Consider the following 26,823-nt stretch of genomic DNA (forward strand, 5'->3'; position numbering starts at 1 on the left):
AGCAAGATGGTGATGTCTAAAGAATATTTCTAGTGCACGTACGCCGATGCTTCTTTCTCCGTGCTTGTCCTCGCCTTTCATGCGCTCAGTTTTTCATCAAGAACAGATCGCTCCCAAGTTCTGCGACCAAGACGGGCAAATTTGCAGCAGCTTAAAGGGGTTTTCGGTTCCGCTGACATCTGTTTAAGAAAATTGTTGTATTTCATTTCTTATATTCCGCAGAACATGCATACGTTTCGAATAAGTCCTGCAATCATTCGTTTGCTCCCTTTTCCTTGTGTTTTTGTTTTTGTTTCACAGATCGCACAACCCGCAATAGATGCATAACAACGTGTATAGGCATTGCGGCTCGCTCATAGGTACACTAGTTTATCGTATGCATTGTATTCGGTTGTAAGCGTTACCATGACATTTGCTTGTTCTCTATTTATTCAAGTGTGCAGGGTCATTATTGTCAAGTATACGCGCTAGCGACGGCTTTCATTGCGATTTTCTTGCACATAATCCACGAGATAAGATTACCTAATGAGAGCTTGATGAGCGACGGGCGATACCCCGCCGATCGGCGGGCGTCGAACGTGACTGGCGTCGGAAAGAGAAGAACACAGTCTCCTTTGTTGCCTTGCCTATAAAGCCGAAGGGTGGCTAGATGGAGGGCTGTCTCGCGACCGCAAGAAGGCGAAGAAAGACGCTGGCCTACTATGCGAGACAAACAAATAAGACATATAATAAGCCGCACGAAAAAGAAAAGAGAGATGAAAGTCTCGCAGCCACCCGGCCGCTATCTGCCTGTCTTTGTTTTTCCTTTGCTTCCCTACGACGTTGTTCCAACGTATTCATAAGAGCATCGCCCCGTCACTTATGTCGAAAAAGAAGCTTCATACGGAGCATATCAACTTTGTCTCCTTGAGCTCCCCTTCCCGTCTAAAAGCATCGTCTCTCTAAATTTTTCAAAACATGGCTGCCAGCCAAGGAAGAATTTGTGCAAGCATGCCTGCACATCCGAAGTAAGAATAAAGCTGACTAACGCAAAGAAGGGGTCTTCGCCGCTCTCTTATATTTTTATTTCTATCACAGGGCGTGCCTTTCTTCATGCATGTTTCACTAGAGGTCTTTCTCAACGACGGAAGCGCCTGGATGATGCCAGCGACAGCGTCTATCGCCGTTTCCACTGGAAGGGCGCCTCTTTTCGCTGCTTGTTTCTGCGCTGTCGTGCTGCTCGCTTATGGGCGAATATCTTCTGCCTTCCCGTCTTGTTGGTCCGACCATAGCCATGCGACGTAGCTGTATGTCCCCGGGGTCGCCTATACGCATTAGGTCTCTGTCAAGGCGAATAACATCGGGATTTGGCCGTCCGTCCGTTCGGCAGGCCTGGCTTGTGCATTTGCGTATGTACGCATTGTCCGTGCGTATTCGGCCGGCCCTAGGCGAGCCTGGATGCTCACAGCACGCTAGGCATATATGACACATGCTTTGTATAGTGGACTCGTGCCGCTGCGAGGCAATCGCAAGACCTATTTTGCACTAACAAAGCCTCGTGCACAGACGAAATACGACATCGGCGAGATGAAGAGAGAAGAATGGACTGGTGTGAGGCTGAAAGCAGGCAGAGAGCAGGAAGTAGCAGATAAAAAAAAATTCGCCGTCTTTCGACGTTCATTTCGCAAAGCCGTCGCGGCCATTGTCTGTGGAACTCGGACTATTCGCGTCGTGCGCTCTCAGCGAACCAGCACTGATCCATTCGTGCACCGCTGCCACGGCATTCCTTCTTTCATTTTTTTTATATCTTAATGTATCCGCGCTACGCCTCTCGTTTTACCAGGGTACTGCTTGTGGCAAACACAAGGTGTACGTGTTTGGGAATGCCTGCTTGCACGTCGTACGCAGGCACCTGGGTGTCTTCGATGATTTGTAACATCGGCGTAGTATAAATATTTTTTCTTTTCCTGGTTGACAAATTCTTGGTCGGTACCAGGTGCTCCGCGCAGCTGCTTCTTTTCCAGTTTTCAAAGCCACCTCGAAGGGAGTTTGTGTAAGGAGAAAAACTGACGTAATCACATTGCTGCCGCTGTCGCACCCCCCTCAATCGGTTCAGGAAGCAAAGCCTGGTTCTCATGCTTCTTCATTTTTTATTGTTCAACCTTTCAATTGATTCACTTTTGCATTAGCAGCGAACTCCTGTTGCTCAGCTTGCCTTTTTGACTGCGCTGCCAACACAGCCACCGCAGCATCGGCGTCAAAGCCCATTCTTCCAACCCAGACCAGTGAATTAGGTAGCGTATAGTTATGGGTGCACGCTGTGCGTTTTGAAGTTTCATAGTGCACTCATCAGACTACAATGCCGTTTTGCTTGCTCTGCTCCACGCGCACATCAGCAGGCGAAAAATATTTCCACACACTTTCCAATGCCTCGATATCCTTGCGTAGCTTACTATAGTCTGCTTCGATTTTCGTCTTGAAAGGGGCCACCTCTTTCTCTACTCAAACCTCTTGCTCGTAGCCAGTGCGAGACAGGTTCCCAAACCTTTTAATGTGGCAGCGTTATGGCTACCGTACAGCAGAAAATTTGTTGTTGTTGTTGTCACCGCTCGTGTCGTCGTCATCGTCGTTGTGAGCGAAAACGCAGAGGTCGCGTGACCTTGTGACGCCATCACAACCTGCCCATCGGGCCAGGTAGTAACCTGGCCAGTGGATAGTGTGCAAACAGCCTCCGTTCCAGGTGACAGTTCAGTTAATAATTTATAGCTAGAGGTTGCTCGGCAATAGAAACCTGGGTCTCACAAGCTCTACCGGTGGGTATGTTTGAAACAGCCACCTGCCTGTGCAGTGCGGAATCGCTTAACTGCTGCAGCACTGCGTAAGGAGTGGCATCTCCTGGCGGTCTATGAATATGAAGTACAGAATGACGAATTTCGCATATATGGGCATGTGGATAGAGCCTAGGCGAGAGAGGAGTACTTGCACGGGAGAAATCTCTATTCCTACCGCATTGTACTCTTAAGTGTAGATGTGCTTTACACGTATAGAAAAACGATTCAGACTGAAGATGCAGTTATCTTACGTGGCCTATTACAGATCAATTCACATGCACTAAGGGACTCAGCCAATATTGAACAAGACCGATAAATTGATGTTCCCAGCGGTCACGCACTGCAATCCCGCCAGATAGGCTACTGCACATTTTATGTATCCTACTATATTTGCAAGGCGACAGGCAGCACTACATGTAAGTCAAAAGACACAGGCAGCTGATTTTGAATCGGAGGTCAACCACGAGGCTTGCTTAAAATATCTGCAAGCGCGCAACGTTCAACAGCTGGCCTGATTCTATTCACCATTCCAATAATAACCTCATCTTTCGAAAGAGGGAAGGAAAGGCTCTTTAATGACCTTTCTCTGCAATGCCGCCTTTCATCATCTTATGAATATCGGATATCTTAATTCTTGTTGAGCAAGGTTCTATAATAGCGGCAGCATTTATATCTCCGCCGTGTAAAGAAAAGTTTACGCTTGAATGGCAAGCTGTATACAACCGCGACCAGTTTGGGCTGGCTATGTTGCGTTAGCTCGTCTCTGGCGGCTCGTGCTCGGTATTCATTTCAAGGGTGGCGTGTTCCAACGGGAGCCAGCCTTTCTATGGCGCGGCAGAGCCTTTTCAAAGTTTCCTTCTGTCGTGGGTTTTCAAGACACACCCGCCAAAGGTAGCTTTGGACACGCAAAAAATGCAAGTCTAGGTTTCGGTAGAGTTTTTCAATAGTTTTGAAATTTACTATTTCCCCGCTGCTGCAAGCTTAGACGGTCAAATTAAAACTACGGCTCAAAAATAGACTGACCAGGCATATAGAGTGATCTTAAAGTTTGTACTTTTTCGGGAATGTTTGCCCCTAATATAGAAAGCGCACTGCACCGGTCTATCAGCGAGATTTTAGGAGCGGGAAATTTTGCTTTTTATTGTTTTCACAAAAAAAATATTAATCCGCTGTTGCGTGAAAGCTACTCCTTACTTGACAAGTCAAACGAACAAAGAAACAAAATAACAGTAATTTTTCAGCAAAACAAATGTGGCCTTAGCAAAGCTGGCGGCAATGAATATAAACGAATGTCGAAATCGAGCGCCATATGTCACCGTCGGAGTAATCGAGTATCGGCACTTGCCTCTGTCGACAGGCAGTTGTTTGCTTTTACCCTTTGACCAATATTCGTTGACGGCCCCAAGTTCTCGATTTCACTGCTCGCTACGATGTGCTGTAAGCGCGTAGGTTGTGCCCATTCACCTCCCAATCCAGGCCTTCCTCAAAGGTAAAAGGCCTCTTTTCATTAAGCAGCAGTCAAGAAAGCCGTTCATATCGTGTCATTTTTTGCAGCGATAGCTACAATACGCTAGCATTTCGAGCCTTCAGCGTGGCGGCGCCGTGGCTGGTGACGTGGTTGGTCAAATGGTGCGGAGCCGCTGCCGGAGGCGCGGCGCGCCGGAGAAACCGAGTGAGAAGAGGGGGTGGAGAGGGGGAGAGGGAAGGAGAGAGTGAGTGCACGTCCAGGGACGAAGATGAAGCAAGAACGCCCAGCGAAACGCATACTGAAGAAGTTGGCGCGGAACAACGAGGACAAGCGAGACAAACAAAGACGAGCGCCTCGTTGTTCCGCGCCAACTTCTTCAGTATGCATACCAACCAACTAGCCCAACTTGCTGCCCCCCAGCGAAACGGAGCGGAGAAAGAGAGACTTAGCAATTCGACTGAGCGAGTTCCATTCGGCCAGCTGTAGCTATCGCGTCACTCCAGGTTTAACCAGAGCGAAACCACAGCCAATTTTTTTACGGAAGACCAGTTTCTTCGGGGGGGGGGGGGGGGGGGGAGAATTGACCTCGCTTCTAGCTTGACGATCACAGCGTTGTCAGCAAGATTTGTCGTCGAAACTTGTACAGGTAGATCCCACTTTCATGTATACAGCACATTTTTCAATCAAGGCTTGCAAACATTTGCCCTTCCCTCAGCTGGGCGTCCGGTGGGAAGTATGCCTTCCCGACGACAATTGTTTGGCACAGGTCAGCAGCCCGACACTTTCCTTTCATCTTGCTTCACCTCACGGCATCGACGGAGCAAACAAATCGGAAAACGGAAACTGCAGCGCTGCCGGCACGTTTCCGACGGGTCTCGCGGCGGTCGTAAAACCCATCGCGCGCGTGACCCCGTCCCTGGAATGCCTCATTTTTTTCGACTACGTCACATCTGTGTCGAGCCGGTGTGCGTGCCATTGGTGTATCCACACTCGGCTTAAAACAAAACTAAGCAGCGCAGAGAAGCATGACAGTGGACGCAATCTGGGGCTAAGTTATGCACTCTTAAGCAGTTGACACTAAAGAAATCGGGAACAATACACTGGCTGCAGGGAAAAGGGGGAGAAAGGAAATACGTTTCGGCGCTTCAGTTTTACTTTTTCGTTCTTTGGCCAGTGTTTTCCACACGGCAACCTTCCCTTTTGGGCCAGAAATTAGTACTTGTGAGCAGACGTATCGCCACTGTGTTGCAATGTTTCAGGGAAGGGAACGTCGCCAAGGCTCGAGTTTTTTTTTTTGACGCGCCCATACACTTCATAAGAGCCCATACGCGCACGGTATGCGTTTACAGAAAAAAGGTGCATTTACCAACCAGACGTTCAGTGTTAAGCAAAATGGTAAACGTTGTACCTGGCGTCGAATTGTATGACCTTTAGACGTAGAAAGGCATGAAGATTTTCTATTCATTTCTCATTTCACCTTTTGTGTTCAGCGACCCCTTACCCGTTTCGTTATTCGTTAAAAGTTTCCATATACTACGTACATTTTTTAAATCAACTTTATTGTTAAATGGGGCACAACAAAGCTCAGTTATTTTCACAAGTTGTTGCTTTTGAAAAAAAAGGTACTGCGAGGTATTAAGGGTAACCATAGCAGACAGAAAACTTTCCAACGTTACCACTGTATCATAGGTCCTAACCGCCCTCCTACTAAATACCCCTTCCGGCAACAAAGAATCTTAGTCCCTAACACAAGGACTAATTACATAAAACGACCACTCAATTGTCATATTTCAGTTCTCAACAACCCTTTTTTAAGTCTCATGTTTGATCTCTCTAAGAACAAATTAAAAAATATTAAAAGCAATGAATAAATGCTGGCTTAAAAATAATTAGATTTTTCTTTAGCAAAGCATCTTTTGTCTGTTTATAGACGTAATATTTTCGCTGCAAGACTGCCGCTTGCTGTGACTATATTGTTGGCTATTGTACTTTGTTAATATATGAAATATTTGTTTTGTGCATTGCTGTGTGCCCTACTTTGGGGAACTGGGCGCTGTTGTATGCATTGTTTTAGGGAATTGTGACTCCGTCAGGCTTTACCGCTTTTTCTCACAATTCCTTTTTTCATCCCTGATAGAAATATAAAGTCATCTTCAACGCCAACGTGAAACATAGTATATGCTCGTATTCTAATGCGCGAGTGATAATTTAGGAGCACAGAAAAAACGCATACAAGGACAACGGTCTAATCTGTTAACTGGATGTACAGACCGAGACATCCAAAGCGCGATGATGATGAGGAATCAACATTTATTGGGCCCGAAATAAATCGGTGGTGCACGCAAGCACCACACGGGGTGGCTCCCTAGTTACGGTACCCGTATGTTCCCAGCAGCTCCTCTCCCCTGTCCGTCAGTGGGAGCTGAATCGGTAGGGCGGGGCTGGATAAGAGATGTGTCACAGGGGCGGGTTGGTTTACTTTGTTCTTTGCATCTGAAGCATTCTTTCCGCGTTCAGGGGCCACGTTTCGGACAAAGAAACACTCATATTATCCCGTGAAATCGAGACCTGTGAGCACGGGCTTCTCTTCCTATTCAGCGGTGTCTGATTACTGGTTTCTATGAATATTAGCGTGCATGAACTTGCGCACGGTAACACTGGCTCCAGGTGCGCGGGATCCATTTATAGAAACAACGAGTCGCTCATTTGTCATCGTCAGTAACCCAACAGCAAATTGCGCTATCGCCACGCCATCTAGCTGGCGCGGATAAGCCTTGGCACGTTCGCCTCTACCAAACCAGATCCCGAAGGATGAAAAGCTTCGCTCGTCTCTTGAGCCTCTACGGGGCCGGAAGCAGCTGCTGATGCTGCTGCTTCCGTGTATAGCGAGAATCTACCTTCGTTACTCCCCGGCAGTTCCTCTATTCAGCTGGTTTTGCGCGCTCGCGTATTCCTCTCCCTGCCGAAGCCCCGTGGCGGGTGCGCTCGTTGCGATGCCTCCTGACTTGGGCTCGCTTGTTTACGCAAGCCTCCGCGGTGATCGCAAAGCTTATGGATGAGGCGCGGCTGCGAGGCTTTTGTGGCGCCGCACCAAGATTCGCGCGCTCGGTAGAGAGCGCTGTAGCGGCGTCCCTTTATCGCGCGCAGCATCGGGAAGCTGCGTGCCGCAAAGAGCCAGTAGCAAAACTTGCTGGCACGTGGTGTTAGTTCACGTCTTCTTTTGTGCGTTTCTTTTCGACGTGTTTTTGGCGGCTCCTTTCTTCTCTCATCCGAGATTCTTTTGGGGCGCGAGCCCTATTCAGATGCGTAAACCCTGAGCAAGGTCTTACGATGTTTGCGGGTGTGCGATGATTGTGCGCTTGTGCGAAGTGAAATGAACATGGGTTTCGATGTTTGTGGGTTTGTGCCAAGTGTAATGAAAGATAGAAATAAATCAGGTAAGTATCTGCGACTGCGATTCGAATCCGCGGCGGCGCGAACAGATCAGCTTCGCTGGCCACTGCGCTAGAGCACCAGGCTATCGCCGCTACCGATCACGGCTCTTGTTAAACTGCAACGCGCTCTCGCGCTGTGCGTTGCACCACTTTCATCATTTAATACTGCTATCAAACTAGTATTCACGCTTTGAGCTACGTGGCGATAGTGACAGAGAGATGTGCGCTGCTTGCATTGGCGAGGCCAACTTCGTGGCAGAAACACGGCACGAGAACAGTACGCGTTGGTGTTGACAGCACTGCTGCAGAAACATGGCACTGCAGCATAGGCCGGTGGCAGACATTAGTTAAATCGGCATTGATCGGCAGCGATTTACGTCAGAGTCACGCATTGCCGCTGAGTTACATTGTGAAGCCACCTATACCGGGGTGGCTTTTTCTCGCTTCGTAACGCGCGCTGAAAATTTGTTCATGAATATTTTTTCTTCTCTAGCCTGTTTGGAGGACGACCTCCAATTCTACTAATACAACATACCCCTAAAATAAAAATTAAAAATTAGTTAACGTATTCAGCTATTTAGCGAACTAATTCAAGTATTCTGCGTTTTACATGGCGTCAGCCGTAACCCCAGTTAGACCAATAACATATTGATATTGGTTAGACCCAGGGCTAAAAAATGTCAAGGTAAAGTTGCCTTTTTTTAAATATGAAACTTCAAAAAAAAATATCGCAGGCACGCAAGCTGTGAGAGGGCGCATGAAAACTCATTAAACTTCTTGAAACTCCTACAAAGAAGAGCACAGGCCGTCCGTGAGGCGTTTAAAAGCTTTTGGCGCCATCTAGCGACCGTGCGCTCCATCTGAGGTACCCCCTACTTGTTCGGGCTGGTCTCCAGATTGCGACTAAGACGTACGCGTGGTCACGTGACCCGACCGGCGCAAGACACGTGCAGGGGGTGATCACGCGATCGGTTACGACCACATCGGCATTCTTCCATCAGTGCAGCGCTGCAAACATCTCGAAAAATCGTTACTGCCGACATTTAGGGGCTTTATTTCTTCATTTCATGCTCATATAGGCTCTTTCGACTGTTATCTTTGAGTCCTTGACTCAAGAGCCAGACTACATGAATGCAACTGCACATGTCTTTTGAAAGATGAAACAACGCTTCATCACCAGGATGCACTCAAAGAGCGCTTATTAAGAGAGTTAATTATATACGCTGCACCAGACAGAAAGCAGTAGCAAGGCGGTTTGGTGTGCGAGAGCCTGAACGGAACTCTCACAGGCCGTTTTTGAAATTTAGTCGCCTTCTGAGCCATACGTAATTAAGCCGCAGACGACCCGATTATTCATAATTTATCCGGCAACAGAACTTGAGGGAATTTTGCATTGAACTTGTTGGTCGGTCTGCAGAGGTGCTGACATACATTCATTTTAGGGCTCTTTGCACTTTTTTACGATCCTTCATTTCCGCAGGATATTTAAGGAAAAAACGCGAAGACCAGCAGGCACCTTTTTTTTCAGTGTAGGCGTGTAGCAGCGTCAGCACAGATCACCTAAGAGCATCCTTGATCGCCCAGTCGTCCCTTTCCTTGCACAAATAAAATTTCTTTAAAATTTTTTCTTAAGTATATCGGAAAACCTCTAGTTAGCCCAGCAGTGCTCATTTCTTAATAAGTACAGCTGTTTCGTATTGATCCTGTCTGTGCTTTGGTCTTAGCTCAAATGGTTTTTATTCTTACGGCATGAGATATGAGCATAGACGCATATCGGGATTCAAACCGGATCCTTGTCTTTATTAAACGTAGGCTACAAAAGCTTATTAGTTTCTAATGCTGTCCTCTGTATATTTTTTTCGACGTCTCAGCAGTACAAGACCTACAGCTAAAAATACGCTCCGACATCGGAGTAGCCAGCTAGTGACACTGTGCAGCCTCGTCTTGTCAGGTTATTTTCTGCACTGACGCCAGGAGGATACTGTTTTCATGTTTATTTCTTTGTAGAATGATGTTTTTTGGAGGTATAATATACCCCTATGCTCCATCCAGGCGATTGCCGCCGCCGACACAACACTACCCGAAAACAGTCATTCTTGCATGGCCTTAGAGTTAAGCGGTTGTAGAATATATATTTCGTTGCTGTTTGAATGCGATCTGCAAAACTGGCAAACTACTTATCAAGCTGTCTGACTTGTAGGACACCAGAAAAAGAAAAAAAATTGGTAGGTTAAACATGCAATAGGACCGCCCGAACACAAAGACGTGGTAAATTTGGCGCTCTTTTTTATGCATAACTGAAGAAACTACAGCTCACGAGACGGGACGAAAGAGGAAGAAGCGACGCACACAGCTTTCTTATCAGTGCTTTGTGTGTGTGTGTGTGTGTGTGTGTGTGTGTGTGTGTGTGTGTGTGTGTGTGTGTGTGTGTGTGTGTGTGTGTGTGTGTGTGTGTGTGTGTGTGTGTGTGTGTGTGTGTGTGTGTGTGTGTGTGTGTGTGTGTGTGTGTGTGTGTGTGTGTGTGTGTGTGTGTGTGTGTGTGTGTGTGTGTGTGTGTGTGTGTGTGTGTGTGTGTGTGTGTGTGTGTGTGTGTGTGTGTGTGTGTGTGTGTGTGTGTGTGTGTGTGTGTGTGTGTGTGTGTGTGTGTGTGTGTGTGTGTGTGTGTGTGTGTGTGTGTGTGTGTGTGTGTGTGTGTGTGTGTGTGTGTGTGTGTGTGTGTGTGTGTGTGTGTGTGTGTGTGTGTGTGCGCGTGTGTGTGCGTGTGTGCGTGTGTGCGTGTGTGCGTGCGTGCATGCGTGCGTGCGTGCGTGTGTGTGTGTGTGTGTGTGTGTGTGTGTGTGTGTGTGTGTGTGTGTGTGTGTGTGTGTGTGTGTGTGTGTGTGTGTGTGTGTGTGTGTGTGTGTGTGTGTGTGTGTGTGTGTGTGTGTGTGTGTGTGTGTGTGTGTGTGTGTGTGTGTGTGTGTGTGTGTGTGTGTGTGTGTGTGTGTGTGTGTGTGTGTGTGTGTGTGTGTGTGTGTGTGTGTGTGTGTGTGTGACGAATGATAGTGTTTTCATAGGCCATTGCAGAGCCATGAGGTTGAGTCTTACAAAAGCAAACAGTCAGTGTTTATTTTTGTTTCCGTAGGCTTAATTTGTGACTCTGTTGTCTGCACCATGTCTGTTGTCACCATGTGTGATGGCTCAGCCTTCAGTACGCCTGCATGTTTCTGGCATACTAAAGAAATCTGTGATGCCGGTAAGCTCACAGAAGCAACTTCCTCTTGCCCATACATCTGGTCAGAATACCAAAACTGTGTGCACGTATACACTGATGGATCTGCGTCACCAAAGGCATCGACAGCAGCTTACGTATTCCCCGCTCCGCAGACGACCCGGAAATTAATTTTGAGAACACAGTTCTACTTCAACCGCTGCAGAGCTTGCGGGCCTTCGAGAAGCGATTCGCCACATCTGCGGAGAACCGCCTCAGTAGTGCTGCATTTTCACTGACTGTAAATCTGCGCTGCAAATTTTGAGATTCTTCTTACGCCAGACCGCCTACCAAGCTCTGGCTCTTGATATCATTAGACTCCTGTCATCTGCTCAGGCAAAAGGCCACCGTATAGTTTTCGAGTGGATCTCTGGACACTGCGGACTCGATGGAAATGAGACCTACGACGCTGAAGCAAGGAGCGCCTTCAGCAGTGGTCTGCGCACAGCTGTGACGTTCTCTAGACCGGACACCACTTGTCTCATTACGGGATCTATGAGGAGTGCGATGGCTAGATACTGGGCCCTTCCAGGCACTCGACACATCCGCCTTAAACGGCTAGATCCGGCGATGACCTTTTCTGTCCCTCGCGCAATTCCGCGCCCTATTGCATGCATAATATGTAGGTTACGTTTAAACGTCGCCTTCACGCGCAATTATGTACTTATGTATTAATTTGACGCTTAATTATGTATTAATTATGTATTAATTGGACAAGCGGACTCCCCGGACTGTGCCACATGTGGCGTGCTAGAGACTGTAGAGCATGTTCTAGTTGTGTTCCCAGCATATGTACTAGAAAGACTCATGCTAGCATCTGCTTTGACGTCTTTTGACACCAGGCCCCTCTCGGAGGATTTGATCCTCGGTGCTTGGCCTGATCGTTCGAAAACTGTACAAGCAACGCGAGCGCTCTCACGCTTTTTAAGCGACACGGGCCTTGCCTCGCGTTTGTGAAGTTACAAAGTGGGCCTTGTCTTTTTTGTCTTTTTTCATCTGCCTCCTCCCATCATCAGCATCCCCCATCGTGACCCTATTTTCTCTCCTCTTCGCATTCCCCAGTGCAGAGTAGCACACCAGGCATTAATTTTTCGGGCCAACCTCTCTGCCTTTCCCGTCAATAAACCCGCTCTTTCTCTGTTGTCTGCGACTGGAGCTATTTATTTACGGAAGTTCAAAAAGCAAAGCTAAAGCAAAAACTAGTTGTTGTTTTTTCACAAGGCTTTTTAGTGCACCTGTAATAGAGGCGCAATCAGAAGTGTTATCGTCCGCTCTCAAGCGACAAGTAAAACGCGACTCCTTCGAAAGGCTCTATGCGTTCAGGCTAAAAATTTACGGTCTCAAAATTTTAGTTTCCGTTCTGCTAAGCGCTGGTGCATAACGGCACATGCGCGCTACAACCAACTCTCCATTTTAACCATCACCTCGACAGGCCGTAACAAAAGCTACCCTGAAACTTTCCTCCCCGCCTTTTTTTTTTGTCCAATTGCGCGTACTCGTGTTCTATAGCTTTTTTTATCCTTTCTACGCTTGTTGATGAGTTTTTCGCAGTCCCATCACCCGTTTTAAACATGCAGACATCTGATAGAGACCTCGTAAACGCGAACAATGCAGGTGCTGAGAGCCACGCTCAGCAGCAAAATGAAGAGCGTGCGGCTTCTGAGATGCACTTGTTTTTTATCGTGTGTGGTTGCGCGGTGCGCTGCAAGCGAACTGCTGCTCTTACCCGCGGCGTTTCCTTGCGCAGTCGCGCACTGGCCGAATAATGCCCTCTGCATATAGCGAGCTCTGTATGCATATATATTCTTTCACTTTCGTACAAAGCGTCTGTTTTCTTTTATGGTTTAAAGCTGGGTGGAGGAGCATTTTCCCATAGAATAAACGAACAGATAAGCTTTCCTTTTTTTTGTTTGCCAACATTTTACACCGATGAAATAAAACGCAATAAACTTTGAACAGAATGAGCTGCCAAAGGCACGCCGTGCAAGGAACCACTTAAGTTTCTCATTAGGCGTTATCAACCGTTATGAGTAGCTTGTTTATGCATTTAAATAAGTCGATTCTCTTCCCTCTAGATCCTTTTGTCGAAGCGGTGGTTCGGAGTTTCTTTTTTATCCTTTCATTTGTTTGGTTGCCGCTGTTTAGTTTGATGGACCTTTTTTTATAGTTTCCAACCGCTAGCTCGCTCATTTTGAATGCAGCGATGTACCTCGCGCCTAAGGCGGTGTTCGCAGGAGCCAGTTTCTCCGCTCTTGCTAACGTTTCGAACAATGTGTCTTACAGGAAAGCCCCCCGTGGTGTCTTTTTCTTCTTTTCGGGAATGTTTTTAAGGCGCGCAGCTTTCAGAATACCAAGCCTAGTGTTTGCCTGCTTGTGCGTATGTGCAACCCTATCTGTTTTGGCTCTGTGTGCTGACAGCGCGCCCTCACGTATGGTCGGGACTGCCATAAGCTTCACGGCGTGCCTTCTCCCTGTGTCTATCTTCGCACAGCCGCTGCGTAAGGTGCATCTCTGTTTGCGATCTTCCGGAAGCATTGATCGCACGGATGTTTGCGAATACGCGAAATATTTTCGCTGCCGGCTATATGTGAAAGGAAAACGAAAAGCAACGCGTTGAGCGTGTGCACGAGCGGCACCCAGCGCCTCCTCGTGGGCGCTTCCTTTCTTTGCTTGAACGACGATGCGCGTAGCCCGAGGGCGAAAAGCAGTTCGCACTGCTGCTCAAAGAGCGCGCCGCCTGCGTTCGACGTATATAGCGCGCAGCCTTGGAACATGCGTGCAGAAATTCTGATGGGCATAGCATAAACAGGATGCTTTGAAACGAGCAAGTTGCATCTTGTCATACGGAGCTGCTTTTCAATGTTTCGCGCTGGCGATACCGGCAGGGCATCTGCGAAGAAGTTTCTATAATGAGAGGCATGTTGGGAGGGCGTAGCCAAAATTATAAGGCAGCAAGTGGCCGCATGCGCGCTACCACGCCTAAGGCCCCAACTAAAAGAAACGTCTATTTTCCTTAAAGGTCCCCTTTGTAATCAACTAATACGAGCACTGAGATTACTTATACTTAAAATAATATATGATTATATAATGCAAGCGTTTTCTTGATTATAACAAAGTGTTTAGTATATTAATGGGAATAAATGAGCTTTTAAAAAGCATAAATCAGTTGAAAACGCGCTTTGGTCGATCAAAGACACAATCACAGACACCTTCGAACACAGAACCTAACCATAGGCATATTTTTTTTTTAATTTGAAGAAGGCTTTGAATTCAGTTTAGCAAAATATTCGGCTGAAAATGAAATCAAAGTTACTTAAAACGTAGGCACACCATTAAAGCTTATTAAATAAATATAGGCCTTCAGAGCCATCCTTAATTTATTGAAATGAATAATGCGCCTTCAGCTTAGGGAATCGAGTAGTGCAGGATTCCGGAAATTTCTGCAGGGGGTCCGCTCGTTTTTTTTATTCTAGATTAATAACTTTGTTAATATTCCAGTTACGCAAACGGTTATATCATACGCATACGACACAAATATATTCTTTTCTCAATAAATCTCCAAAAGATTAGAAAAACAAGTAGTATTCGGTTAGTCTAAGTGATGGTGTGGGTTACTGCTAACCGGCGGCAATTAAATATTTTTAAAGGTAAGTAGGCGTGATTTATACGCATAGAACAAAATAATTCAACATCAGAATTCAATATAAGTCCACTTTTGCTTTGTAGGCTGCTGCTTGAAACAAAAATTATCGCAGCCATTTTCCTTGAGCATCTGTGCTGTATGCCCATGTACCGAGTTTAAAGAGAGGTCTCTCAAGATCCCTTGGCATAATCAACAAATATTAACTGTCTGGCATAAATTATTGCTGTACTATCGGTTAAGGAAATCTTACGAACAAGTGAAGTTTTACCTCACCGTTTTCGTAGAAAAAAAAAAGGCGATTCGCGATATTTTTTAACGAACTAGAGATAAAATTTCTTTCTTCTTGAAATCCGAAATGCTACATCATTAAGACATGACTATGTTTTGAACTGCTGCTTTTGTTTGCAAGTACATACGCAAGCACGTGAATATTTTCAATTCAAAGTCCATAAAACATAATGCTTACTCCCTCAGACACACACGTGTAGTCACTTCTTCCAATTTGTACTAATTAAGGAATGCAGGTGACCTCCTTTGCTGTCTGAGCTTTTATCAATAAATTTCAAATGATATGATCTTATCTCAGGAGTTCTGAACGGTTCGTTCAGTGAAAAAAAAAATTGTTGAACTGTAGGTTCTTTCATGTGCTTTTAATTAATATTTCTTTTAATGATTCCTATTCATCGAAGTGCTATAGTTTTGTTCCTGGTGGTTTCTTAATTATTGCATCATTTAAGGTAGTAATTTTTGTTTGGTTTATGGTTTGTGCGGTTTGATGTCCCAAGGCGACTCAAGCTATGAAGGACGCCGTAGTGCAGAGCTCCAGGCAATTTTGACCGCCTGGGGTTCTGTAATGTGCCTGATATGCACAGTACACGGGCCTCTAACAATTTGATACCATCATCAAAATGTGACCGCCGCGGCTGGGATCGAACTCGCATCTTTCGTTTCAGTACCACCACGGCGGCTAAGAAAGTAGTTTTCATTCTAATAGATTTAATGGTTCTTGTTTTGTGCACATGGATCATTATATTTCTGTATATGATTACCCCAGTGTTGCTAGAAACGTATTCCTGTATTCGGCATTTTTTATTTTTGGTCCAGAGCCCCGAGAGGCGAACTTAACTTCCATTATTCCTTGGGCCCTGGATTCTCGTAAATACGAAAAACAAAATTACAATTACTATTGGATAAACAACGTTAGTGAGCTCCGTCTTTATGAAACTCTGCTAGGGTCATTCTAGCGGCACTGAAGGGGACGTAAGGCGAAAGCTGCATCGTTGTAACCGCTGTTTTAAATGGAAGCTGGTTTTATTCCGTACTAAAAATACGAACACGGGCAGAGACGTCGACATGCATTTCTAAAGGTTTCTTCTGTTTGCATAATAGCATTCCTGCCAGAATCTGCGTTTTTGACGCCAAACACAGGTCATTTAGCAATCAAGATCCGCCTCGTTTCCTATATAGGGAGCACGTAGTCCATGGCAGCATGCGCAGCCACAATGATAACACTTTTTCAGCATGCATAAAAGCGTTGCCTTCCAGGCATTCATGCAGTTACCAGCAAATAACCTCAATCTTTTCACCCTGGTTCTAAAATGAAAGAAGTTCTTCATCTTCGGTCGCGTGCATTTTTACATTGTCAGCCAGTCCAGTCTGATATTTATAGGGGCGAATTCCTGAGTACCTTATTCTTCTTTTGTTTTTCAAGCAAAGTCCACCTCAATACTCTCCCCGCCAGACAGGTTTGGATATCAGGGCTTCAAGTTTAACGGCATTCATTTTTGTGTTGCCTTTATCAGCTGCTTTAGAGTATTGCTTTCCGAGATGATAGCCTTCATGGCAGGAAGAGCACGTTAAAAATTTTCCTTGTAAGGGTTACATCTTAGAGCATACATGTTGAGAAGACACTTCAGCACAATTTGGGACAAAAATTAACCTTCAAACAGATATGCAATGATCCAGCTTCTAGAGTAGCTTTGCCGCTGACAGTGAAAATTAAGAGATACTGCCCTTTAGCAGGCACTTACGAGGGTCAGGAAGACAGCCTGATAAAATTACAGCCGGGTGATCTCCCGCTTGTAAATACTGTTAATTCCACATTCACATTCACTTTATTGCGAATTTCTTCTGTACAGGAAAATGCGAGGACAGGGAGTAAAACTGCTATGTAAGCACGTTTACTAACGCTTCGGGTGGCACCTGCATAGATCCCACTTCGACTCTACTTAAAATTTGCACTGTTCATGGCTGGATGACACGACCGATGACCGCTTGCCGCACCTGTCAGCAGGAACAAAATGCTTTAGCTTCAAGAGCGGATTTGCCTCTCACTAGATGGAAAGGTTGCATGCTCCTTCATCATCCTTTTTCTTTCAGTGGCTCACTTGAGTAGCCCGAACATAAGCGTAAACTATATAACGTACAGCGGTTATCGCTGTTATCGTGAACATGTCAGTGTATTTCAATTTACACTATCGCGAATATATCGCGATATTCAAGTGACCTCAACCAGTATCAGGAAAAAATAAAAAGCAGACGGCGCGTCTGCAGCTGCCTAAGCGGGAGAGTCTGAACGTTGTTCTGCACGCTAAGAAGCGTGCAACAGTGCTAGAGGTAACAACGATTCCAATCGTACGTTCGCAGCCATTGTATTTTGGGTCTCTTTATGCCAAGTCGCCCACGATCAGCCCTGTATACTTGTAATCCAACTGACGAGGCGTTGTTACGCCATTTTTTTAGTACCACATGCCGTTGCACTGAGGAGGAGAAAAGAGGACCCAAGCTTGAAGGCTACGCCAAGCCCTGCATGCAGGCTACCATAGGAATAAGACGACCATAACCACGTGGATAACAAAAAAAAAGTCTCTAGAAGGCCAAACAAAAGGAAAGAGTAAGCCAGTAAGACCAATCGTAGAGTGATCTGTGGGTTCAGCTGAAACCTTTTCCATCAACCAGAGGGGCAAAATAATATAACAGCACGAAAAACGAGGACGGGACAAGAACCGGACAACAACATTGATCGTAACCAATTTGCCCAGAACAAAATAAAAGGGGTGGTTTGACCTTTCATAGTCAAGATTAGCTACGGGAGGAAGACTTCCAGCAAAAAGTGGACAGTCGCATGGAGGCACGAGTCAGATCAAAAAGAGAGAAAAAAAGAGAGGCTGAATATTTCCGCTTCAACTGGGTTTCCGCGTCGCGGAATACGTTCTAGTTTTCCCTCTCGCAGCGCGTGCACAAAAAATTAGACAGAAAAGAGTAGTGCGATCAAGGAACACAACGACGTGGAGCCAGAAAACTTAGTGAAAAGCGCCTTATTTCTTTATTTGCTTTTTGCTTGGTCTCCTCCGCGGATTCCACCCTTGCTTGATCAAAATATTGACTCGTAGCAATTATCCCTGGCGGAACACGGGAGCCAACGAGAAAGCGAGGAGGGATCTACGCCTCAGAGCTACGCAAAATTAAACAAAAAAAAATTGTGCGCAAAAGCAAGCTGCGTCTAATCGTGGCGGAGAAGGGAGGGCAGCAAGGAACGAGTGGCAGTAAAATTGAAATCGAACGAGCACCAGGAACAAGAAAACAAAGAAAACATGCGAAGTAAGGCGAACACAGAGAGCCCACGGAAGCGCAGTAGCTGAAATGAAAGTAGCGAGCCGCCGAATACGCAGCAGTACGAGCGTGCAGAAAGAGATTGAGAGAAGGTGAGAGATCGGACAAAGGCGGTTGGCAACGCAACGTGGTAATATAGGAGAATCCCAAACTTCTCTCGTTCCTCCACGTCGTTTCCATTCTGCTTTCACTGTTCTCGCATTTTCGACTCGGTACGATTACTTCCCTTCCCGGCTGGCTGTTTCCCTCCACAAACCTGTGCGCTTCTGTCTGCTCCGGCCATTGAAGAGTTTCGCTCCCTCGTGTTCCCTGCATGCGCTACACAGAAAATGGGAACGAGTGCTAGTTGCGCCGGTATTGCAACGCCACCACGTATTGGGCTGCGACAAGACGATATTCTTATTCTAGTGGGAGAGAGGGGAGACAATGAAAAATGAAAGGCGCCACAAGGGGCCTTAGGCGGGGTCCCGCTAAATCGATACGGACATAGTTCAGCAAGACACTGGTGCCGTCGCATGGTCTTTGTTAAGAGTAGGAAATAAAACCAAAGGTTTAAAGAAAGGGTACAAACTGAACGCTTTAATACGCTAGAGTAGGTAAAGCACTGAGCAATTCTCAATGCGTTTATTTCTACGTTTGTCCGCATGTGCGATCGTTCTTTGTTGTTCTCTGTGACAAGGGGTGGAGTCTGCCTTGTCCCTGTCGCCTTGGATCAGCGTTGACAGGATGCTGCTGAACCTGCGGCCGATGATACAGCGGTTACATGTTATATGCTTACAATTCGATATGAAGAACTTATAGGTTGTCAAAGTTATCACGGTACATTGAAACTCGTCTGTATAGCACAGGCAGCCCGTATCGTTTTCTGCAACTTGGGAAGAACACAATGGAAGTACAACGCTGAGTATTGGAGCAGTACTTTCAGGAGGTGCTCCTATTAAAGCGCGTTAGTAAAGCACAAGATGTCTTCTGGGTCTAAAACGGCTCATCGAAGAGGGTCGAATAAATGAAGTGCAAGCAGCCAGCACCCACTCTCTATGTGATCATGCCCATGAATTACTTTACTCCAAATTTCGCTCGGGTCATTTCCAAAATTTGGCTTGGGCCATATCTGGAATTTTACCCCAGCCAATTTGTACTGGAATCGAATATCCAACCATAACTGAGCATGCCCGACGCGATGGCGGCCTCTAAATTTGACCCATGCTATTGCCAAAATTTGTCCTTGGCGATTTGGGCAGATTTTTCAAATCAAAAGAAGCTTTATTTCATAACCCAAGAAAAATTTGTACAAAATATTTGGACCGATAGCCTACATGGCTAGTGTCCGGTCCAATACAAAACAAGACATTTAGGCAACCGCATAAATATGTAAAGTAAAAAAAAATTCAAACAGAGAAATAAGACAGCAAAAGTATCCAGTGCCCGATCGGATGCAAAACAAGGCATTTGGGCAAAGGTATAAGGAAGCTGCACACCAGCATTTCAGCAAACTATACGCGGGGAATACAGGCAAAATGCAAACACAGAAACACAAAAGAGAAATAACACCATTACTTTATTATGCAAGAAATATATATTCGAAGACAGTTTAAAATTTCTGGCAAGCTTTATTTCCAGTGGCAATGTATTCCAGACTTTCGTCCCAATGAACTCAATTAATCTCTCACCGTATGTGTTGTGATGAATCGGAAGATTAAAATTACCGTTAACAGCGTGTCTTGTGTTGAGAGCAGGCAAAGTTAATAAGCTCATCGGGAGTGGAGAGTTAGTTGTTAACATGCAATTTACTAGAAGGGAAATTTTGTGGTCGCGTAGAGCGGAAAATTTTAGTACTCGAATTTCTTCAAACAGATTGTTGCTTGGATGATGCAATGAACAAAATGTTATAATCCTTAGTGCTCGTTTCTGTAAGCGTAGCAGAGGTGTGAGATAAGTTGAATATGTGTGCCCCCATGATTCGCTGCAATAACTCAGGTGACAATGAACGAATGAAAAGTACAAGCTGCGTAATATGTTGCGTGGAAAGTATTTTCTACCCTTAATAAGGACGTAGCAGCCAAACGCAGCTTTATTACAAACGCTGTTCACTTGATTCTTACAGTTAAGGTTGTTGTCAAATATAACACCAAGATATTTAAATGAAGGAATTGATTCAAATACACAACCGTTCAAAAAAATCCTAATATGATTAAGGTCAATGTTTCTCCTTCTTGTATGGAAGACGACATATTTAGTTTTTGCAATGTTTAACGTTAATATATTGTTACTGAACTAGTTGGAAACGGCCATTAAATCTTGCTTCATGTCGGTCTTCATCGCAGAAACCGAATTACCCGTGAATATGAGGGCCGGGTCGTCTGCATACATGAGAATCTGCGAAAGTGAGACTGAACATGGAAGATTATTTATATAAATGGAAAACAGTAGAGGCCCTAGGACAGATCCTTGGGGTACTCCGCATTTGATATAGCTATATGTAGAGTCAAGGTTGTTAATTACCACTTTCTGTTGTCGACCTGATAAGTAACTCTTGAAAAATTGCAGTGTGTCATTAACAATCCCATAGGCGGCTAGTTTGTTCAGTAATATTGGATGCGATACAGTGTTGAACGCCTTTTTCAGGTCTAAAAATATATCAATTGCGATTTCGTTTTTATTAAGAGCTGAATTTATCAACAGGGAATGCGTTAGAACGGCTGTAGAGGTCGACCTGTTTGGGACGACACCATGCTGCTGATGACAGATTGCATTATGCTGACTAAGGAATATTTTAGTTGGATGGCAATTAGTTTCTCAAAAACAGTATTTAGAATGCTTAGTACAGATATTGGACGATAACTACTTGGGTTGTTTTTGTCTCCAGATTTGTAAATAGGAACAACTTTAGCGATTTTTAGAATTTTTGGATAGCAACTAGTCTCTATCGCATGATTTTCTTAATTAGTCATGGAAGAGGAGTCGAGACCGTCGATCTAGCCATGTAAGAGCTATCGCTCGATCTTTGGGTATAACCATGCTTAAAGGCTGCCTAACGTTTTTGTAACAACACGCTTCCGTCCAACGTTAGCTCTGTATACGTCCGAAGCCCAGGACTGGGTGGCTATCGTCTGCAAGGCTGTTCCTTAAGCTGCATCCAGCCCCCAATTCTTTCCTTCGATCACCGTATTGCTTGGTTTGTTAAGGACAAGCCACGTGGCATCAATTTGCTAGCAGCTTGCTCAGCGTCTTAAGGGAATCTAGTAACGTGTATTTCGCTTGTTGTTATTGACACTTTCGCGAACGGGTTCGCCCCGCGTTTTTAACAACTGGGAGCTAAAAACGAAAAGCAGAAGAATTTAATATAAACATCAACGTAACTTGATACGTCTGGTGATCTCCGGCTTTCGGCGGCAGGTGTTCCTGTAAATGCGATTACAGAAGGATCGAATCAGGGGCTTCTCCTAGCTTTAGGAACAACCAAGCACTATACGATCGCTTTAAACTGTGGTTAATCCACATGCGGCAACACTCGCCGAGTTTGCCGATTCATTCTGTCATTGGGCCTTGAACAAGCTCGCGTGATATTACTTAAAAATTGGTAGGGTGTGCACTTTAAGACAAGTAAAGAATATATTATACATATTACGCTTACCGTCTTTTTTGTTCTTTAAATTCTCCGAATATATGATTTGGAAACAGCGTAAGTGGCTAAATAATTCGAAGTCTTGTTTCCACCCATCTCATGCTCATTGTAGTTTAATTCGCCTCTCGGAGTCAAAACCTTGAGGCCACTTGAGGCTAGTGAAGAATTTTTCGAGGAATCCTTGCAATCGTCGAAGCAGCCTACATGTGCTCATGAAATTCTTTCTCTTTTCGCTGTCTCAGACTTTCACCTTTATGTGTTATTTGTTGAAGGCGCAATCTAGAAAAACAAGTGGCGAAATCTCACAAATGACTACACACTCTCGTTACCTTTGCTGGTCAAACACTTCATTTCTCTCTTTTTTCGAAATGGATGTATAGAGAGTTCTTTTCTGTATTTGTTTACAATAAAAAAAATATTTGGGTGCCAAAAAGGTTAAAATACGTTATGCCATGTCGTGGCTCAACAACTTGGCTTGGTTTGAAGTATGTTTCATGGAACGTTTAGAAAGTGCAGTGCCGGAGAATATAGCGGTATGATGAATGCTTTACCAAAAAATCGAATCAAAACGCAGTCCTAATTTCACGCACAAAACTTGTATTCGCACTTGCGGAAACTATGGCTGCTCCAAACCTGACGTTTGCATTCTAGAGGCAGTTATAGAATTGAAGTTCATGTTTTCAGAGGGTCAAGCAAGTTAAGAAAGGTGTCTGTATGGCCTAGCTGGCTGCTAAATCTCACTCAGTTAATCGTAACTTTATCCTACCAGCTAACCCCCCACCCCCAGCTCGTTAGTCAAGGCCACTTAGATGCCATAGGGAGGGAAGGGTGTCTTAAATGTGCTTTTCATTTAATGCTTCTGCGCGGTGTAAATGAAACGATGTCGGCTGCTAACACGCATTTGTTAGCAAGCCGCGGTGGCGTCACCCCTGGACGCCAAATCTCAGAGACAGAATTTTGGCACGTCCAGAATTTACTTGACCTTTTTCATATTCCTGTCATTTGCCAGAAAGCCACCAGCTTATTTTCTGTATTTCAAAAGTGCTAAGCCAAAAACTGTCCAACAGCTTAGCTACCAACTAAGAGCATACGTGGTTGCTAAGAAGAAACTCCAGCAAACAAAGTTTCATCCTTTTAAGTCCAGCTACTGAAAGGAACGTTTCCTTGGGAATAACGCCTTGTTCTCTAAGCTCTTTTGTCACATCCTCGTAATACAGCTAGTTAACTGGGCGAAGCGAATTACCATACGTTCGCGCGCAAATTAAGCAGTAACAGAAGAATAGCGTCACTTTCTGTCATAAATAGCAATTTCCTGAATGCTTGAGGACACAGTGTAGACGAAACAATGTGAATCACTTGTAGCAAGCTGTGATAAATAAGAAGAACAGCGCTGCTTCTTGTGCTGAAAAGTCAGTAAGAGTAATGTTTGTTGTTTTTGTTTTTGATATCAAAGGAAAAACTTGTGAAGAAAGTTACATATGCCAACTGAGTAATATCGAAAATGCTAGAGAAGTTATGGGGGTAGTTGTAGAGCAAGTTCGTCCATTTACTTATTTGTCTCTTTGTTTGTTTGTAGATTTATTTATTATCCATTTATTTGTTCAAACTACTCCGAAAAGCCTTCACAGCTGAGATTATTGGATAGAAAGTAATACAGAAAAATAAAATACAAAAATCTCAAACTTACCACCCTCGTTTCTCAGAGTTGCATACACTGGTACGGAGAAATAAACGCTTGTAAGCTTCCATACGTGAATGGAAAACTTTGCACTGCCATTTGCAAATAACCACATCAACATTTAATTGATTAAATAAGCACACACCGATTGGGAATTCGCAATTATTAAGTGAAGAACTGAAACTAGCGTAAATAAAGTAAGAAGCTTGAAATAGAACTGTAGATAAAGAGGAAAAATGGAGAAAAATTGAGGTTCAAATATGCAGGAGTTGCATGAAACTTTAAGAACATCCGTAAAAGAAGAACTGCAACGCAAGAATTGGGCAACAACGGATATGTGCTAAAACCAGTGTGCGGTTATCTTCACGGTTATATCATTTTCAAAATTGTTTTATCGACCCGAAATTCAACAATGAATATCTGCCTTATTTACGTCAAAGTGTCAGTGCGTCAATCTCCCACTGGAGTATGTGCCACTACATCAGAGACCAACAGCAACAAAATTACATAAGGCAATTACTGAACATCGATAATGCATATGAAATTATGAAATGCAGCAGGATCACAGACAGTTACGATGAATTAAGGCAGAGCATTTCATCCGGGCATTGTCCGTGGCATGAATGAGCGTACTTAGTAAAGTACAATATGTCAACCGCTTCACTTTCGGGGAATTACTTTATGAGTGAAAAGTGAAAGTCGGTGAAATAAAAAACCGTCATTGAGCGCTGCGTGATGGTGAGGTCAATAAAAATGTTTAAAGTTTGCCACATTGGAGCTGTTTTACAAATCATGATGCCTTAGGAGTTGTGTTTTTCTTTTGCTTTTAAAGCTGTGTTGCTGGTGCGACATAAATTATCAGAGAGGAATTAGACTGCGTGGTTCAGTTGGGTCCATTGGGATTCATCAAGTATACTTGTTCAGGGACCCAAGTGCGTAAGGCTCATACAACGTTTGGTCGCATAAGCGTGCACGTGGTGTAAGCAAGTTTACATAGGTGGGCCAAAGCAAACACTAGGCTCTGTGTTAAAAGAGTGAATAAAAGATTAGTGCACGCAATAATAAATTTAATGTGATGATTCTATGCTAGGTCTGTTTGACAGTGCTGTCCTGGGTACTTGTAGGTGGCAGCAAAATTAACTGGAGCAGTATTTAAACAGTAGGGTGTTAAAGATATAGACGTTCGGTTAGTATAAACGACGAAAACTTTGTTTTCCAATGGTAAAGTTGGATCAGCCAGGTCGTGCACCAAGATGTTAATGACCCAAGGTAAGACGCAAGAACATTGCTGTTACCGTCAGCGAAAATTTTACAGAATCATCAGTGAAAAAAATTCGGAAAGAAATTGAGTAAGCTAAATCACTCATAAATATTAAGATAAGGAAGGGGTAAAACGCACTTGCTTTTTTACGACAGCCGCATCGCTTGGATTTACGCAAAATTAGCGAAAACAGGCAAGAACGCTTAAGCGCATTAACCGTTATTCTCTGTCTTCGTCAAATATAGAGGACGGCTACAGCTTAGGATTCCCTGGCAGGTGCAGTTAACGTGGACCGATTAATTATCGCAAAAATTTTCGTAATAGCCTGAATTCCCGAAATTTTCATTCATACGTGTATAAGTGACAGTATGCATGCGCAGCCCCTTGGAGTTATGGGAATCGCACCCCATCAAATTCGACCGTCTCGCGTTCTCTGACGTGTTCTCTACCTACGGTATTCTTTACGATCCTGTGCTGTTGAAGAATGGACCTATAAGGGGGCGTTTTCGAATTTCGTCTATATTGAAACCGGCCGCCATGATCACGAATCAAATCCGTGAGCTCCTTCAATGTCATGCCATTGTCACTGTATCACTTTAGGGCAAAAGTTCAGTAAATTGCGTGCGCAAGGGCCCCATTTCAGCGCCTCGTCCCAGCCTGCAATCATCGTTAAAGGTCGTTCATCCCTTGCATCTTTTTAAACTGCGAAAATAGATAGTAGTCATTACTTTGCGTCCGTAGCTAGCAAGGATTGGAAGCGTATCCTTCACCGTAGAGCACAACAATTCTGCGGGAATTTACACAAGCTTTCGCAATCGTCTACAGCACTGCCTCGTACATTCCGTGACCTTCCTAATCTTGATCGTGCACATGCGGCCGAAGCAGAGGAACTCTTTAGAAAACGCTTAATTACGTGTTCCGCGACCCGTCCTCCAGACGCAGACGGCGCTGATTACGACCCTCCGAGTGTGCGGCAGCGTGGGAGGCTCGTTTACAGCCTGCGCCGCCATGGTTGTTTGCACAATTCTTCCGACACGGCTCTTTTGCGATGCCGCCATAGCAGTGCAGAATCCAAGACAAGGGCGGCGGAAAACGTTCAGCCTAAAGTGCTAACAACGCGGCTGAAAATCGCGTCGTTCTATGCTTTTGTTTTCTTGTTGAAGCCTTGCAAAGAAGAACCTGCATAGTTCAGTGAGACAGGCGGATTGAAAAAAGGCAGCGAAAAAATGACCGCTAAGTAGCGAAAACCGTATTTCTCTAAATTAAGAGAACAGGAAGACAGAGAACAACGCAGTGCTATAATCAGTGCACTAATTGCTTTCCTTCTAATTCGGCGGGGGTCAATGCTCGTTGCGCAAACAGAGATGGCGAATCCGAAATTACGAAGGCATGAGAAACAAGGAGAGGAAAAAATATAGCTATTGCATGCTGCCGACAGAACCGATTTCGCGGCTGGATGGTTTCGCCAGAGAATGCATTGGTTGCCGAAGAATTAAAGCATCGCGCCGGACACGTTTGATACCGCGCGAAATATATATGGGCGCACAATTTTAATCACTGTTGCTTCCCACAACCAGATTAGTTATATCATTACTGTGCGACCATTCCTCTTCATTATTTATGAATGCGGCATCCTGATGTTAGAGACTGAAACAAGCTTCTCTTGATGAGGTGTTTTTTTGTTGGTTTTTGTCATGTTTCTTTATGCTGGAAAAATAACTTGACATTACGTGTTCAACGCTTCATAACATCACGGTGAATATTAGCCCAATGATGCTTTTATGCTTTCATTATTTCATCAAGACAAAAAGTATAAGAAGTGTACCTTTGTCTGATCTACTTATTGTTTTTATGTTCACTGTCCGAGAACGCCATGACAGCTTCCAGAAAGTTCAGATTCAGGGGGGAACTCAGCACACGTTAGCACATGGACACATTTAGAGGTGCCATTGTATCAGACAGCACACGTAATGCGCACCTCAAAAGCACACACACTCCCTCCGACCTCCGACCCAGACCGGGTCACAGTTAAGTGGATCCCT

The sequence above is a fragment of the Amblyomma americanum genome, chromosome 3 (genome assembly GCF_052857255.1).
Source record: "Amblyomma americanum isolate KBUSLIRL-KWMA chromosome 3, ASM5285725v1, whole genome shotgun sequence".
NCBI classification, from domain to species: Eukaryota; Metazoa; Arthropoda; class Arachnida; order Ixodida; family Ixodidae; genus Amblyomma; species Amblyomma americanum.